The sequence below is a fragment of the Copadichromis virginalis genome, linkage group LG23 (assembly GCF_057382275.1).
Source record: "Copadichromis virginalis isolate Kocher_CV1m ecotype Utaka linkage group LG23, C_Virginalis_male_GT1.1, whole genome shotgun sequence".
Taxonomy (NCBI): domain Eukaryota; kingdom Metazoa; phylum Chordata; class Actinopteri; order Cichliformes; family Cichlidae; genus Copadichromis; species Copadichromis virginalis.
In genome coordinates, this window is record NC_140639.1 from 41,882,140 (window position 1) to 41,897,371 (window position 15,232).

The window sequence follows — 15,232 nt, forward strand, 5'->3', positions numbered from 1 at the left end:
AGTAGAACTTTTTGGTATAAACTCAACTCGTCGTGTTTGGATGAAGAAGAATACTGAGTTGCATCCCAAGAACACCATACCTACTGTGAAGCATGGGGGTGGAAACATCATGCTATGGGGCTGTTTTTCTGCCAAGGGGACAGGACGACTGATCCGTGTTAAGGACAGAATGAATGGGGCCATGTATCGTGAGATTTTGAGCCAAAACCTCCTTCCATCAGTGAGAACTTTGAAGATGAAACCAGGCTGGGTCTTCAGACATGACAATGATCCAAAACACACCGCCCGGGCAACAAAGGAGTGGCTCCGTAAGAAGCATTTGAAAGTCCTGGAGTGGCCTAGCCAGCCTCCAGACCTCAACCCCATAGAAAATCTGTGGCGGGAGTTGAAAGTCCGTGTTGCTCGGCGACAGCCCCAAAACATCACTGCTCTCGAGAAGATCTGCATGGAGGAATGGGCCAAAATACCAGCTACTGTGTGTGCAAACCTGGTAAAGACCTATAGTAAACGTTTGACCTCTGTTATTGCCAACAAAGGTTATGTTACAAAGTATTGAGTTGTATTTTTGTTATTGACCAAATACTTATTTTCCACCCTGATTTACGAATAAATTCTTTACAAATCCTACCATGTGGATTCATGGATTTTTTTTTTTCACATTCTGTCTCTCACAGTTGAAGTGTACCTCTGGTGCAAATTACTGACCTCTGTCATCATTTTAGGTGGGGGGACTTGCACAATCGGTGGCTGACTAAATACTTTTTTGCCCCACTGTATGTATGTATGTATGTATATATATATATATATATATATATATATACGTATATATATATATACGTATATATATATGTGTATGTGCACGAGGAGATATCAGGAGTATGTGCACGAGGAGATGTCATGTGCACTGTCACTGGATATTTCTGCACCAATGGTGTTTCCTGGCAAATCTCTGAATGATTACACATCAGGAAAACTGGATTGGTCCTTTTCTGTCGGCATCTGCAGGCACGGAGCTGCTAGCATGACTGGACGGATTTCTGGTTTAATTGCTCGGGTTCAGGAGGTTGCACCTGAATGTGAGTCTGCACATTGTGTCATTCACAGGGAAATGTTGGCTAACGAAAAAATGTTACCTGAGCTTAACAGTGTATTCAACAATGTCTTTAAAGTCATTAACCACATCGAAGCAAATGCCCTAAACTCCCGTTGTTTGGCTGTAGAGGCCAAAACAAATGTTTATAACAACCAGTAAACATGATGTTTTCTGTTAGCATCTGTTAGCTAGTTCATATAGGTGTTTTCCTATTTTGCTCTTCAGGACTGTATCTATCCTGTGCAGACTATGAATGTCAGCAGAAACTTCATGACACTCTAACCAGTTATTGGTGAGATATTTCAGCAGTAAACTTACTGACTAACAGACTGAAACGGTCATCTCTAGAGGCATACTGCTACATTTGAGCATGATGTTTCAGGTAACTGTGTGATGTCGAAATAAGATCTGGGAAGGCCGTGCAAGTAATAGATTGTTGAGCTCGAAGGCTTATCAGGTGCCACAACACAGCAGAGTGGTATATAAATAGGATGAATTGAAATTTGACATTTTATAACACCGGAGATATCGCAGCAGCAGACATTTCATTCTGCTTTCCAACAATGGTGGGATAAAGTCAAAATACATCTTTCATGTGACAAGGTGATGTGTTGTGGCACTTCGACATATGATCCACCAACACGCATTACCGGATCACAATATATTTCTTTTTCTTTTTCTTCTGTTTGTGTCTTTTTGTTTTGGAATTATTGGCTGTATTTTTAGGTTGTTCAGCTTTCAACTTTTTCTTTCTTTTAATCGTTATTTTTTTTTAATATTTCTGCCTTTCGCTCAAATAGTAGGAGCCGTATTTATACACATCAATCCATCAATGCCATATTTTCTCCAAGCAATTCCCCCTTTAAAAAGCCTGCCTTCCAGAATTTGTATAATGACCAACTAGGACTTTATTGCATTGTCTTTGTGTATGCCTGTATACTTTGTTGTGTATCTGCAGTGATCATTTGACCTTTTTTGTGGATTCAGGGTTCCAACTGAATTCGACAAGATAGACGCAGATGTTTTATGAGCTATGTGTCTGATTTTCAGCCCCTAGATGATGATGCTAATATAAAAAGGTAGAATTAAATGAGTATATGTAATATTTAATAATATATATATAGAGAATGATAATAATTTATATTTAGACTATATATATAGTCTGTTCTGTGCCAGTTAATCAATGTAAACGCCATCACAGTACTGCAATACTATACTATAATACTAGTAGTACTACAGTACTACGGTATTCTCATATAATCATAATAATGTGTTAGTCCCCATAGGGTAAATTATTCCTCTGCATTTAACCCATTCACCCAGTGAAGTAGTGGGCAGCCACCAATGCAGCGTGTGTAGGGACGGTACCTTGCTCAGGGGTACCTCAGGATAGTAGTTCAGTGGAGTCGAACCCCCGACTTTCTGATCATGGGGCAACCACTCTACCTACTGAGCTATTCCTTCCAAGCAGTCCTTACCTCTCCTGTCCCTCTGTGTTTGGTGATATATTTAAACCATTACTCCATATATATATGCTCCCCTTCTGTGGTGCTGGACAGCTGCTGAACTATGTCGACTAACTGTATTTACATTCAAGAAGAATACGATGCAGAAGGTGTAAGTGGGGTGTCTATGTAGTTACTGGAAGCGATGCCTGCTTATACCCCATCCCTCTTTAAAATACTACAGGTCTTAATATCAGTGTGTCACATGAAAGAACAACAGGCAGTGAAGGTTTGAAAGGATAAGAGCTGATGTGCAGCTGTGCATGTGACTCTCTCATGTTACTCTCCTTGCATCCTTTTCTACTTTTGCTTTCTGTCAGATATGGAATTCATACCAACTGTAGTCCTGGCTTTGTCTTTATACGCTCTGAGCAAAAGGCTCTGCCATGGCAGCATGACACAACACCGTGTTAGTTTTCATCACTGGGGAGCAGTATTCCTCATATGACTCTTTTCAACATGCTGCTGGTCGTGCTGGCCTTGCTTGTCAGGATAACGTACCGTATACCACTGGGGCAGTGGTGAAAGTGAGCCACTCTTTGACTCTCTGGCTGTGACACAACATGTGCGCATTTGATTTATTCCAGCTCATCTCCCTGCATGTTGTCAGTCGGTGCAGGGCATGACATATCACCCACTTGGCAAAGAAAATAAGAAATATCTATTTGGCAGCAGAAAAGGATATGTCACTTTCAAGTTGAAATACAAATAAGGATCAATCCGAATTAACTCTAAAGTGGGTAAAAGCAGGCATAAACTGTAAAAACAGAACAAAAATTTGTCCCATACTTCTAAAAATTGAGGACTTTAAATCCCACATGGAAAATAAGAATTGAGTACAGCCAAATAAAAAGACTGATCATCACCAAACTGTGCCACAGTACATGTAATGTTAATGCTTAGCAAAAAAATCTGGCACTGATAGCTAGCTAGTTGTCAAACTATCTAAAATTTGATTGGTGCTCCCTCCTCTTTTGCTCTGCAGAGAAGAAGACAAACATCAAGTGATAATTTTTGCACTCATAAATACAAAACAACACAACAGTACATGCAATTATAAAATGTCCAGGGGAAAAATAATCTGATACTTTCTTGCTAGCTATCAAAGTTTTGCTAAATAACAAAGCGGGAAACCACTGATGTATATAATTGTATAACATTTTGTAATGTTTCTTAATGTCCACTTATTCTGCATTCCTAGTGCAGCAGAAGCTGACGCAAGAGTTAACCTCCAAGCATGATTCGAAAATTATCAGACAACAAACAAGTAACAGATGTGGGTTGTTTTTTGTTTTTGTTTTTTTTTAATTATTCAAGTTTATTTCAGTGCATGTGCATACTTTAGTCCCCTGTCCCTTCCCTGGCACCAGAAACCAGCTAAAGCTACCAAGCGCTGGTGGCTCCCAGCAGATTTGGCTTTATCATCTCAGCTTTCTGGCCTTTTCATGGCCAAAGCAACTGCAGCCCCATCCTTTGCATAACATAACTGTAGACAAGATAAGTTCCTTAAAGTAATCCACTGGAATTTGGGTGTTAATTTTATCTACCACTTCCAAAAATATGTAAAAGTATTATGTGCCAGCAGGAAGAGTATACAGAATAGTCATGCTTATCTTGGTTTTACTGTATATTAGTTGATTCAAAACACAATAGATTCAAGCAGGAGTTTACTATTGTAAAATATTGCACAAATGATATGTTAGCTTTATTCATTTATTTTTAAATCACAAATTATGCCTCCCTTTGTTACCTATATTACTGCAAATTCTTACAGTTACAGTAAAAAGAGCTTTAAGAACTGCATGAGGATTCCAATTGAAACATCAGAGGTCTCTGTTCAAAAGAGGGCACACAGCAAATCCAGCATGTCCAAATTAACACTGTCAGATTTGATTTCAACACTATTAAAGTGTCTATATGGGTCCACACCAGAGAGTGTTAATTTAACTCTTTTTGGAGAGTTGGTACGTTAACTCTGATTTAGTGTTAAACACCAAATCTGTCTGGAGTTGATAATTTAACACTTGGTGTTAAGAGTTTATATATTAACTCTCAAAGAGTATTTTAGTTTAACTACGTAAGAGTTATCTTCTAATTCATTCTAAAAAGCGGGAATTTTACTGTTCTGAACTTCTAGAAATTTCTTTTGGAAATAAACATTTACTAAAAAGATGCAATGGTTTTTGAAAAACATTTATTCTGAACTGTGCACCACAATTTCAAAACATTTTCTGAAAGATGTAACAGTATACATGTTCTCACTTTCATTAGAATTTTGTTTATCAAAGGTCTGACATGGTAAATGCAAATAACAGCATTCTCATCACTTATTTCTTCAATACAATATGCATGTCCTTCATTCATCCCTTTGTGGAACTTCAACGCACTTCTGCTCTCCCCCATATTCCATCTTCACAAGCATATCCTGTGCGGAGATTGAATAAAAATTAGTTGACACTAATTAATGGCACAAATAATCCAGTAAACAATTGCAGCACAGTAAAAAAAAGAAAAAGGAATCCTCTTTGAGCCATTACTTGTGTAAAGTATTTTCCCAAAAGACAAGGACACGGGAAACAGGTAATACTGAACTAAATGTAAAACCTCAACCTTTTTCATTTTTACCTAAACCGTGTGCACAAAAGTCTGGAGGGATCTATGCTAACGTAGAACCCAGTCAGGACGTCTGCTACTGATGTTTGCTCGTTTTTTTTGTTTTTTTTTTGTTTTTTTTATGGGCGATCGGTTTCAGGCTTCAAGTAGCACCATTATACCAACATTTCACATTCTAGACATTGTTTTAGGTGTATTTGACCAAAAGTTTGACTGAAAATTCACATGCAAGCTTTTTTCCAAGGCTGTGGTATTTTCCTGCAAACAATACCTTTCAGCTAGCTAAAACAGAATATTATGCTATCACCGAGCAACATGGCTAATGCCTTTCACACAGCTTTGTCTCAACTCCAAAGAGCCACAGAAGTAAAAGCTCATAATAATAATTGAAACAATCTTTGAAAAAATGACTTACCAAGCATGGCAAACAACTCAAATATGTAGAGCAAAATGTTCTGAAACGGCTTCACTTCAGCTTCGATTGGAGCCGTGCTGGGGGCGGAGTCTGTGAATTTACTCTATTGGTGTCATAGCCCCTGTTAGAGTTCAGAGTTAAGAGGTCAAGAGTTAATGTTTCCATTGTAACACCTCCAGATTTGAAATAGAAACACTCATTTTTAACACTCGATTTTAACTACTATCATTTTACACCTCAGAGTTACATTAAAAGAATGTGACTCTACTTAGAGTAAAATTAACTCTACTTTTGCAAGAAGACTATTAACACCAAAACATTTAACACTTTTGAATTTGCTGTGCAGTGCTAGATATGACACAGAACCCTCAAACTCTGAGGTTGTTGGTAGAGGACCTGAGCTTTACCAACACTCCCCTGGAGTCATTATCATTTCACAGATACCTTATCTTACACATAGACTCTCTGATGTAAAACCTCTCCAACATGTTGCTTTGTGATGAAAACACATGGAGATGACAGGACAAATCATTGTCATGGAAAGGCTTCATTTACTGTAGTGCCGGTAGAGCTGATGCACCAGCTGTGGCAAATAACAGACACCAAGAGATAACAGTCCTTTTTAAAGAACAACAAACATGGCAAAGGTTAGAAGCGTACCAATGATGTAGTTCTTCCTGTTTGGCAGGCGATAAGGGTTCATGTCCTGTTGGGAGCTTTGAATTTTGAACTGCACTTCCTCAATTTTGTGTTCACTCCCTTTCTACTTTCTTGGTTACTCGCTGGTTAGGTTTAGGAAAAGATTGAAGGGGTGTATCTTAACCAAAACCACAAATTACTTCATCTACACTTAAAAAAAAAAACAAACCCTAAACAATCAGGCGTTCTTTACAGGCATCATTACCTGACCTGCTAAAAGTGAAAGATACATCTCAGTATTCTCTAAATAATCCAGTACATCACAGCATTGATGACTCTTTGTGCGTAATTTCCAGACGCCCGCAGTTTTGACAGAATGGCAGCATTTGACCCCCAAGGAATGAGAACGAGCTGGCCTCTCAGTTTGAAATCTGCTTGCTGAAGCAACTGATTCCTTTGATCAGTGCTCTAGTTGAACAGCACGAGCTGAAAAACTTGGCTGCAGTCCTGTCAAGGAACCTAACCAGGAAACCTTTTCCACACAACATGTTCATGGACAACAGAAATCTGTGATTTTGAGAGACTCTTAATAGTAAGAACTCTTTTGAGGTATTTTTCTCTTTGGTAATACAAAAATATCGTTCTACTATTGTTTTCTGTTTAAATAGTCAATCACCATGTTTATACAGCACTTCTTATCCGTTTCCAAACTGGACCAGTTCATATTTCTGTCAGGTCCTGTCTTTCAGGTGACAGTACGGAGTTACTATGGAGGCCGTCCCTGCCCCAGTGTCTCCTAGAGTAATACCTGCTTATTTATTCCACCAGGCGAATGAAGTGTTTTCGGATTGCTCTCTGGTTTGTTGATTTTTCCTTGTTATGAGCACAAGCTGCATGTGACATGTCGTACCTTGGGGAAACCGAGCTTGACGTTTGGCTCCCACTGCGAGACAAACTAAGTGTGTTTGTCTTTGCAGTTCAGTAAGTCTCCGGTGTGTGCACAGACAACTGAGTGAGAAAGACAGTATGATTGCAGCACTTTGGCTTCCTAGCTGCATTTCTTCTGAGTTTATTTCCTTTTGGTTCCAAGACTTTGAATAATTTGCGGGGTGTCTGACTTCTAATCTTGCTGTCTATTCGAGATAAAACAGGTGAGCTGTTGCTGTTGCTGGTTGTCTCACACACTGTGACAAAAGTGACATTTAAGAAAGGTGCCGGCAGAGGAAAATAATGTTGCTCAGCGGTGTCTCCCAAACAGTTGCTTACTTTTCATGAGAAAAAGACGGTGCAGCGTGGCCTCTTTTTGTCAAAAATCCGCTTTTCCCTGTTATGTCTGGGCAGTAGAAATGAGCTCTGGTCATACAGCTTTAATACTTCCTCTCTGCGTGACACAGAATGTGTCTTCGGATAGTCTGACTCAACTAATGTTTCACGGGGGGACAGTTATTTCTACTTTCGCTGCACAGCTGGAGGACTGTCAGCTCCAATTGTTTTTCTCTCCCATCTTACCGCTGCACCTGAACTTTTTTTTTTTGCTGAGCCAATCAGCATCTGCGTGTGGTGTGACTGCAAAAGCAGTCAAATGTTAGTGACGGTACACGCTAAACCTGTTGGTTTAACAAATGCACTCTTCTTTTTTTCCCATCCATCCATTATTCCCTCCTGACAGTGACACCACCTAGGCCCATCTGGTGTTGGCAGATTCATGAACAAAGTGGAACAAAGAAGAAATTTGTCCTGGATACGTGAGTCAAAGCTCTGCAGAGTCTGACAAATCAAACGGGAAAGAAAAGTGGAAAAAAAAAAGAAAAAGAGGGAGAAAACCTGGTTTGACAGACATCACCGTGATGAAAGCCTTCTCACTTGTTAGAAGCATGAAAACGAAACTGGAACTAAAAGGTAAATTTGACTCTAGAATCTGGAACTGTGTTGATTGCATAATACAAACGCATTGTTGAGGATATGCAGATGAATAGGATAAAAAGCAGATAAACAGCTCTCCACACTAGCAAGCAGCTATGGTGTCCTTGAGACCCTTTGCAGAGCCAAAAGAAACAGCGTCATACAGAAGACAGGTCATTGTGCTCGGTGTAGGCCTGTGTAGGATCTTTTTGTTTAACAAAACTCTTCTCTCCACATCGTTCCAACAATAGGGCTACATGTGGCGCGATGACAGCTGTTAGACAACAATTATTTCTTAAGAGAAAAAACAGCTGAGCCCCATTTTTTTTAATTTTCTGAATGACAGATGACGAGGGAGAAAACAAACTTGCAAATCAAGCCCACTTTCTTCTACCGCATTGCAGTTCTCTGAAGCGATGACGACTTTTGAAGACGTCAGTAAAGTGATTTGTATTATTCACTGTGCGTTTCGCCCCTTCCCCCTGCAGTTTTACTTTCTAAGGTCTACTTCATTAAAACAAACAAAAAAAATAAATAAATGTTAAAACAGCTGAGATTTTGATTACAACTAAAAAAGAAAGTTCTTATATTTGAGTAAATATAAGATAAATTATTTCCCAGCCTCTTGATTCACACACAAGAGACAACATCATCCATGTGTGCACGCAGACACACACACACATAAAAATACTGCTTCCACTGAAGTGGAAATCCAGCCTCTAATTGTCTTATAGATCTTTTCTCTCCCTCCCTCCTTCATTCTCCTCAAACCATTTAAAATAGATGGCTGCTACTTTTACTTCTGGCCTCGGGAGACCAAAGTAACAATTGCCACTCTGGTTCAAAACTGCCGAGACGTCTGCTGCCTTCATCAACATCAAGGACTAACTGTGTTTGGATTACAAAGACCATTGCTGTCTACCATCAAGTGCACTTTTAGCAGATGTTGCATTCGGTTTAATTTGATTTATGTGTCTATAAATGGAGTGAAATGGCTAAATCCGTATTTATGGCTGGTGAAAAAAGTGAATGGATAAATGAACAAATTAATAGATTGCTTAACTGTCAGAATCAAAGCACAGGGTTGAATTAATTGTTTCTATTATCAGCTTTAATCATCTTTTTTTCAAATAATGGCTTTCTAAAGCACAGTAGAGATCTCTAAGAGGCTTTGATTTAAAAAGTTTTTACACCTGTCTAAGATTAACTGCTGTATAAAATATACTCATATTTTTTTAGCCGTTACAATAATTAATTACAAACTTAAAATCTCCTGCGTTGCTACCATGTGGGGGATGTGCACTCATGTTCTGTGGTAGTGGATTGAAGGGTGGGTCCTCTGTGGAGTGGGCTTGTTCCACTTGATCCATTTCAATTTGATCGGATTGGGATGAGGAAAGTTTTTAAGAACAGTCAATTAATTTCCTGAAGATTCCCCTGGAGAATTTGTTTGGTATCAGTAAGGTTATTTTCTACTGTAAGAGAACACTGTACCATTGTCACATCATTTCAGAAGATATTTTATAGTCAAAGCTTTTTAAGTCCATAAAAGTAACACACTATCCATCCTCTTCTGCTTATTTTTATTTTTTTTTATCAAGATCAGGGAGGGGAGCACGAACCAATCCCAGCTACCATAGGAAGGGGGGCTCACCACTCTGTGGCAGGGGTAACACTTAGAGACAGACAACCATTCGCACTCACACTCTCATCTGCAGCCAATTTAGAAGCACCAGTTAACCTAACCCGAATAACTGCATGCACTCTAAGAAATGACACACTGATGTTGGTAGCATTATGTAAATGCTTCATGTTAAAACTAATGCCACCAATTGATTTTTAACTTTAAACACAAGTATGTTGTTTTGAATTTAATTAACAACATAATATTTCAATACAACAAAATGCAGTAAATTAAATCCAATGTAAAAAGTTCATTTAAAATGAAGAGCACTTTAATTTAAAGAGGATTGTCCTAATAGGCTCTCCGTACTTCTGAGTTTGCACATGTGCAGTGTGGAAGTTTGATCATCCGCCATTTTCAACTGAGACTTGCATATGCTTAGCATCCTGGATAGAATCCATCGCCATCTGAGGATTATTTGGTAAGTTCAACAATTTAAGGATGACAAATTTGATTAATGTATACTAACTGATACACATCTGACACTTTTGGGAATACTTTTGCATTTTTTTTAAACAAATGATGCCTGGCAAATTTTTTAACACTCTAGCTTGTATACCTCTCTCACATGTTAGAAGTATGAAAACATTTAACAAATATTGTTGAACCTGCTTCGGTGTAATTTTCCAAAATCTTTTGCGATTCTTGTTAAGATGAGACTTGCCTACTAAGACCGACAGTTTTAAAATTACTCCCAACATCTACCGCACCTGCTCCCTGACATCAGTAATGACCACTGGGAGCGCCAGCGATCCTGTAGTTTGAAGAATGAAATGAATGTGTAGTGTATTTTAGAAATGTGCATCAATTAAGTTGCTACATTGTTTGAAAGAATTCGACTCCATGTTGATTTCTGGTTTAGTGTCAGAAATCTTCATTGAAGAAGCTTCACTTTTCTTTCCAAGCTCCTTAGACTACGATGACCTGGATGACTGTGAACCTTCACAGACTTATTGTTATCCACAAAATGTCATGATAGGATTTTAAGTCCATATTGCCCAGTTCTAATCTTCTATTTAATTTTAATATTTTTAGGGGCACAATTATTAAATATATTGTTGAACAATCTAGAATTGATTAAAGCAAAAATGAAAGCTTTCACGTAATGTCAAAATTGAAAAGCTTCGATTTTTGGGTTCATATATTTGTTAATCTGACACAGAGGAGTCAGTGCCTTACCAATCATGAACCTCACTGCACATCACTGATGTGAGTTATGAAACATTGCTTAATCACATATCTGCTATGTGTTAATATTTTTGACTTTGTTTTGTAAAGAGGTTGAAAGGAACCAAAATAGGAAACTTCTCTCATATTGAGTTCTTATCTCCACCAGAATCCCAGCGTTGATGTTTGACAGGAATGCATTCTGAAAGCTGTCTGTGTCTACTTAAATGAAAAGCCAGATGACCTGTTCAAGGAATTCTTGGTAAGTTAAAAAAGGAAAACGATCAGTTATTTTCCTTTTTTAAATTTGGGATTGGAAATGGAAGGTGGACTTACTTGTCCATATGTATATGTACGCAATTAACTTATCTTTTTTTAATTTTTATTTAAAGGATGTGGATCTTGGTGCAAGCAGAGAAACAGAGCAGCTGACTTTGGGAGTCTATGTTGTCAGACATGAGAGCAAACTCTGCAGATACACCTGAGGACATTGGTGTCATCATAGAAGGATGCACTGTGCTGCAAGCTCTTAGTGATGTGGCAAAGGGTTGTACCCTCCTGCTTGGACTAATCTATAGTCTAAATCTGAGCTACCCAAAGCACCTGAAATACACATTTGAATTTCTTCAGAAGGTGCTGATGGAGTTGGATGGGAACAACCTATCCATGAAGGTGCAGGTTCTGAAAAACAAACTGCTTGAGTGAAACAGCCTGCAGTGAACTATAGAGGACACTGAACTTTAAGGTTCTCGAACCCTTCTCCTTGCACTTCATAAACTGTTCAGTTTGAATTGCCACAAGAACTTCTGCAAGGCCTTTCACTTTTCTGCGTTCTTTGTTCTTGAACCTTTACCAACATCCAACTACACTGAAAAAGACTGCTCCTAACTTTGGACTTCAGTTTAAGTTTTGAAGCAAAGGTTATTTTTCTAAATATGGACAAAAATGACACAAAAGTAATTTCTACCTGCTGTTTGCAGGGCTGTATTGTGGGCTTTTCATTGTAGCCCAATCAAGTTTAAATTAAGTCATGTTAATGTTAAAAATGTTGGAATCACAACACTTTCCAGTTTTAATCATTTCAGTTTAACATGACATTCTGTATCTTGTCTTCCTGCACCTAAAATGCACTTGAATATATGTAAAGATTGTTTGGGGGAAAAAAGATCTAGAAGCATTTGAATTGCTCAAAGTGTGCTTCAACAAGTTTTACACAAAGTGTTATTAAAGTTAGGTTAACTGAATAAACTTGTGTTTGATTTATTTAATTTACAAACTTAAATAGACTAAGTTGCAATTCTGTTAAAGTGATTTAATCCTATAGTTTCAGTAGAGCGTGTTTTGGGTGAGTAGATTTATCAGATTTACTTAAAATTTGTTGTTCAAATTAAATATATCATACATTTTATATTTCACTAACCCAGTTGTGTGGAACCGGTTGACATAACTGGGTGGAGTAAATACAACATGTTATTTCTCAAAGTAAGTAGAGCTTGTTTTGGTTGAGTAGGTTTTATTTAGTCTTCTCAATTTAAATCAACAAGGTTAGTTATATCAACATTATGATATTCAGCTAATACAACATGATTCTTTTGATTTGCATTTAATTATCCAAATCTTATCAGATGTACTTAAAATTTCTTGTTCAAATTAAATGTATCATACATTTTATATTTCACTAACCCAGTTGTGTGGAACCGGTTGACATAACTGGGTGGAGTAAATACAACATTTTATTTCTTAGAGTGTGCATTTGGATTGTGGGAGGAAACCAGAGTACCCAAAGAGAACCCATTCTTTTCACTCCACACAGAAAAGCCTTGGCCGGATGGTGGAATCAAACTCAGGACTTTCTTGCGGTGAGGCAGCAGTGCTAACCACTGTTAGTTATTACAGTAGTTAAAAAAATAAATTAATTAATAATAATAAAAAAAAACTCCATCCAATAATCCAAAGTACTGCAACGGTAATGTCTCATTAAAAAAACATGGTAAAGAGAGAAAAAGTTTCATGTAAGTCAGATTCAGTCTTCTGGATTAAATCTGACATTGTGGCAGCTGTGGCTTGTGTCTGCCCATGAGCAGGGTGGTAGATCATCCAGTCCACATGCTGAATTATCCTTCAGGCAACATTAAAATCCCAGTTGTCCCGATGCCTCCATTGGAGTGTGAATGTGTATGCGGATGTTAGAAAGTATTTGTACAGTGTATGACTATGTGTTATTAAAATGAGACTTGAAGTAGAAAGTTCTTTGAGGGCTCTGTTAAGTACAAAGGTACTATAAAACTATGGAGAAATTTTTTTTTTTTGGTTGAAAAGAAGTATGAAGTTTAGCTAGCAATGGACCGCTGTAATTGCCCTACTGTGGTGATGAGAGACAACTGGCCAGTGTTAATGGTGGCTAATGTGTAAACGTTAAATATGATCAAGCTCTTGAAGGTCTATTGTCTTCAGTGTTCAGGGGCTCCTGAGATTCCTGTTTTATCGCAACAGGCTTGTCTGGGATCAGCAGTCATGCTGATTACAAAGTCTTAACAAACAAAGTAAATTTTTACACTTCCTTTCTTTATTTCACAAAGTGTATGGAGCTATATGCAGTTTTGGGGAGTAACATGTACCGTCGTTAGGTATTTCAAATACAAAGTATGAGTAACTGTATTCCGTTATAGTTACCGTTTAAAAAGGTGGTATTTAGAATACAGTTACTTTGTTGAAATAAAGGGATTACACGGCGGTCTTTTCCTGTTTCATATCTTAGGCCAGGGGTCAGCAACCTTTAAGACCCAAAGAGCCATTTGGACCTGGTTTCCACGCAAAAGAAAATACCGTAAATGTCGGGCTATAAGCCGCTACTTTTTGCACAAGCTTTGAACCCTGCGGCTTTTAGTCAGGTGCGGCTTTTCTATGGATTGTCCGTGATTTTTGTCATATCGTAAGACGATTTGTTTTGTGTGTTCCGCTGTTGTACGGCACTACGTTGCCTGGCGGAAGGATCGGGGTTCAAGAGTGGTATGTTAGTCACATGTCCGTCCGCCAGGCAACGTAGTGCCGTACGAAGTAGCGCGAAAAACAAAGTTCAAAGTAGCGGTACGCGTTCAGCGGGAGTCGTGGATGATGAGCGGCGATAAACTTGCAAGTTATGCCCAAAAAGCAAGTTATGCCCAACTCCACCGGTGGATTCTGACAGCGTGGAAAAGTGTGAAAACATCCACGATCACCAACGGATTTTGAAGGGCTGGACTGCTGCATGATGGAGAGGAGGACACCGCCACGGCCCTTCTGAGGGTGTTCGACTCTGACACTGACAACGAGGATTTCTTTGGTTTTGAAAGTGACAACGAAGGAGAGAAGAAGAGTGGATGACGAAGCCATCCTGAGCCTGTTTGTATCCGACACTGGAGAAGAGGACTTTGGTGGTTTTAGTGCGCAGAAGAAGAGAAAGATGGTGGTGAATGACTGACTTTTCTTCTTGTTAAAGCTGTGTCACTGCACCTGAGCCTAAAAGGTAGTCCGAATCTATTTTTCTGGTGTGCTGTAGGCTACTGTTATGTACTACATGTGCAAATATGTACCCATAACTTGTTTTTCAAAATATTAATAAAAGTGATGTCTCCAAACAGCCATCTCTTTCCTGACAATTCCCTTTGTGCATATTCTCTTACATATGATAAGTCAACATTGAAACACCTGCGGCTTTTGGTCAGGTGCGGCTAATGTATGTACAAAACAGGATTTTCCCCTGATTTTAGCTTGTGCGGCTAATATTTAGGTGCGCTTTGTAGTCCGGGAAATACGGTACTGGGAGCCGCAAATACTTTTTGATATCTAAAATGAAGATAACACTCCTTGGCGGCCGCTTATCGGGGCCTGGAGCCTGGGGCTTGCTCGGGCCACTTCGGAGGTGGGGTGCCCCCGGCCTCTCGGCCTGGGGCTCGGTCACTCAGGCACAGCTGGCTGCCGGCGGAGCTCACAGGCGCGTCACTGCAACTCCCCCTGGCTTCTGCTCCGCGGCTGCTGAGTGAGCCCTCATCTGGGACTCTCCTCAGCTCTTACTGGGACAGTGGCGCGGCTGCCCCTCTGTTGGTCTTCCTTGGTCTCTTGTGTTCTGGGGGCCTCTGGATGTCTGGAGTTTTGATCTCCTCCATACCTGCTTCATACCCTGGAGGACGGGGCTGTGGCTCCCCACACTCCCTAGCAGATCGTTACATGGAGAA

The 15,232-nt window shown here is 39.2% G+C and overlaps 1 long non-coding RNA gene across 1 annotated transcript; it reads left to right on the forward strand.

The window, feature by feature from the left end:
- Positions 1–10,144: 10,144 nt before the first annotated feature.
- Positions 10,145–11,558, forward strand: LOC146681655 (uncharacterized). The gene is made up of 3 exons (XR_014918064.1): positions 10,145–10,272; positions 11,188–11,280; positions 11,411–11,558. It is a non-coding gene; the product is annotated as an uncharacterized LOC146681655 (long non-coding RNA).
- Positions 11,559–15,232: the final 3,674 nt, after the last annotated feature.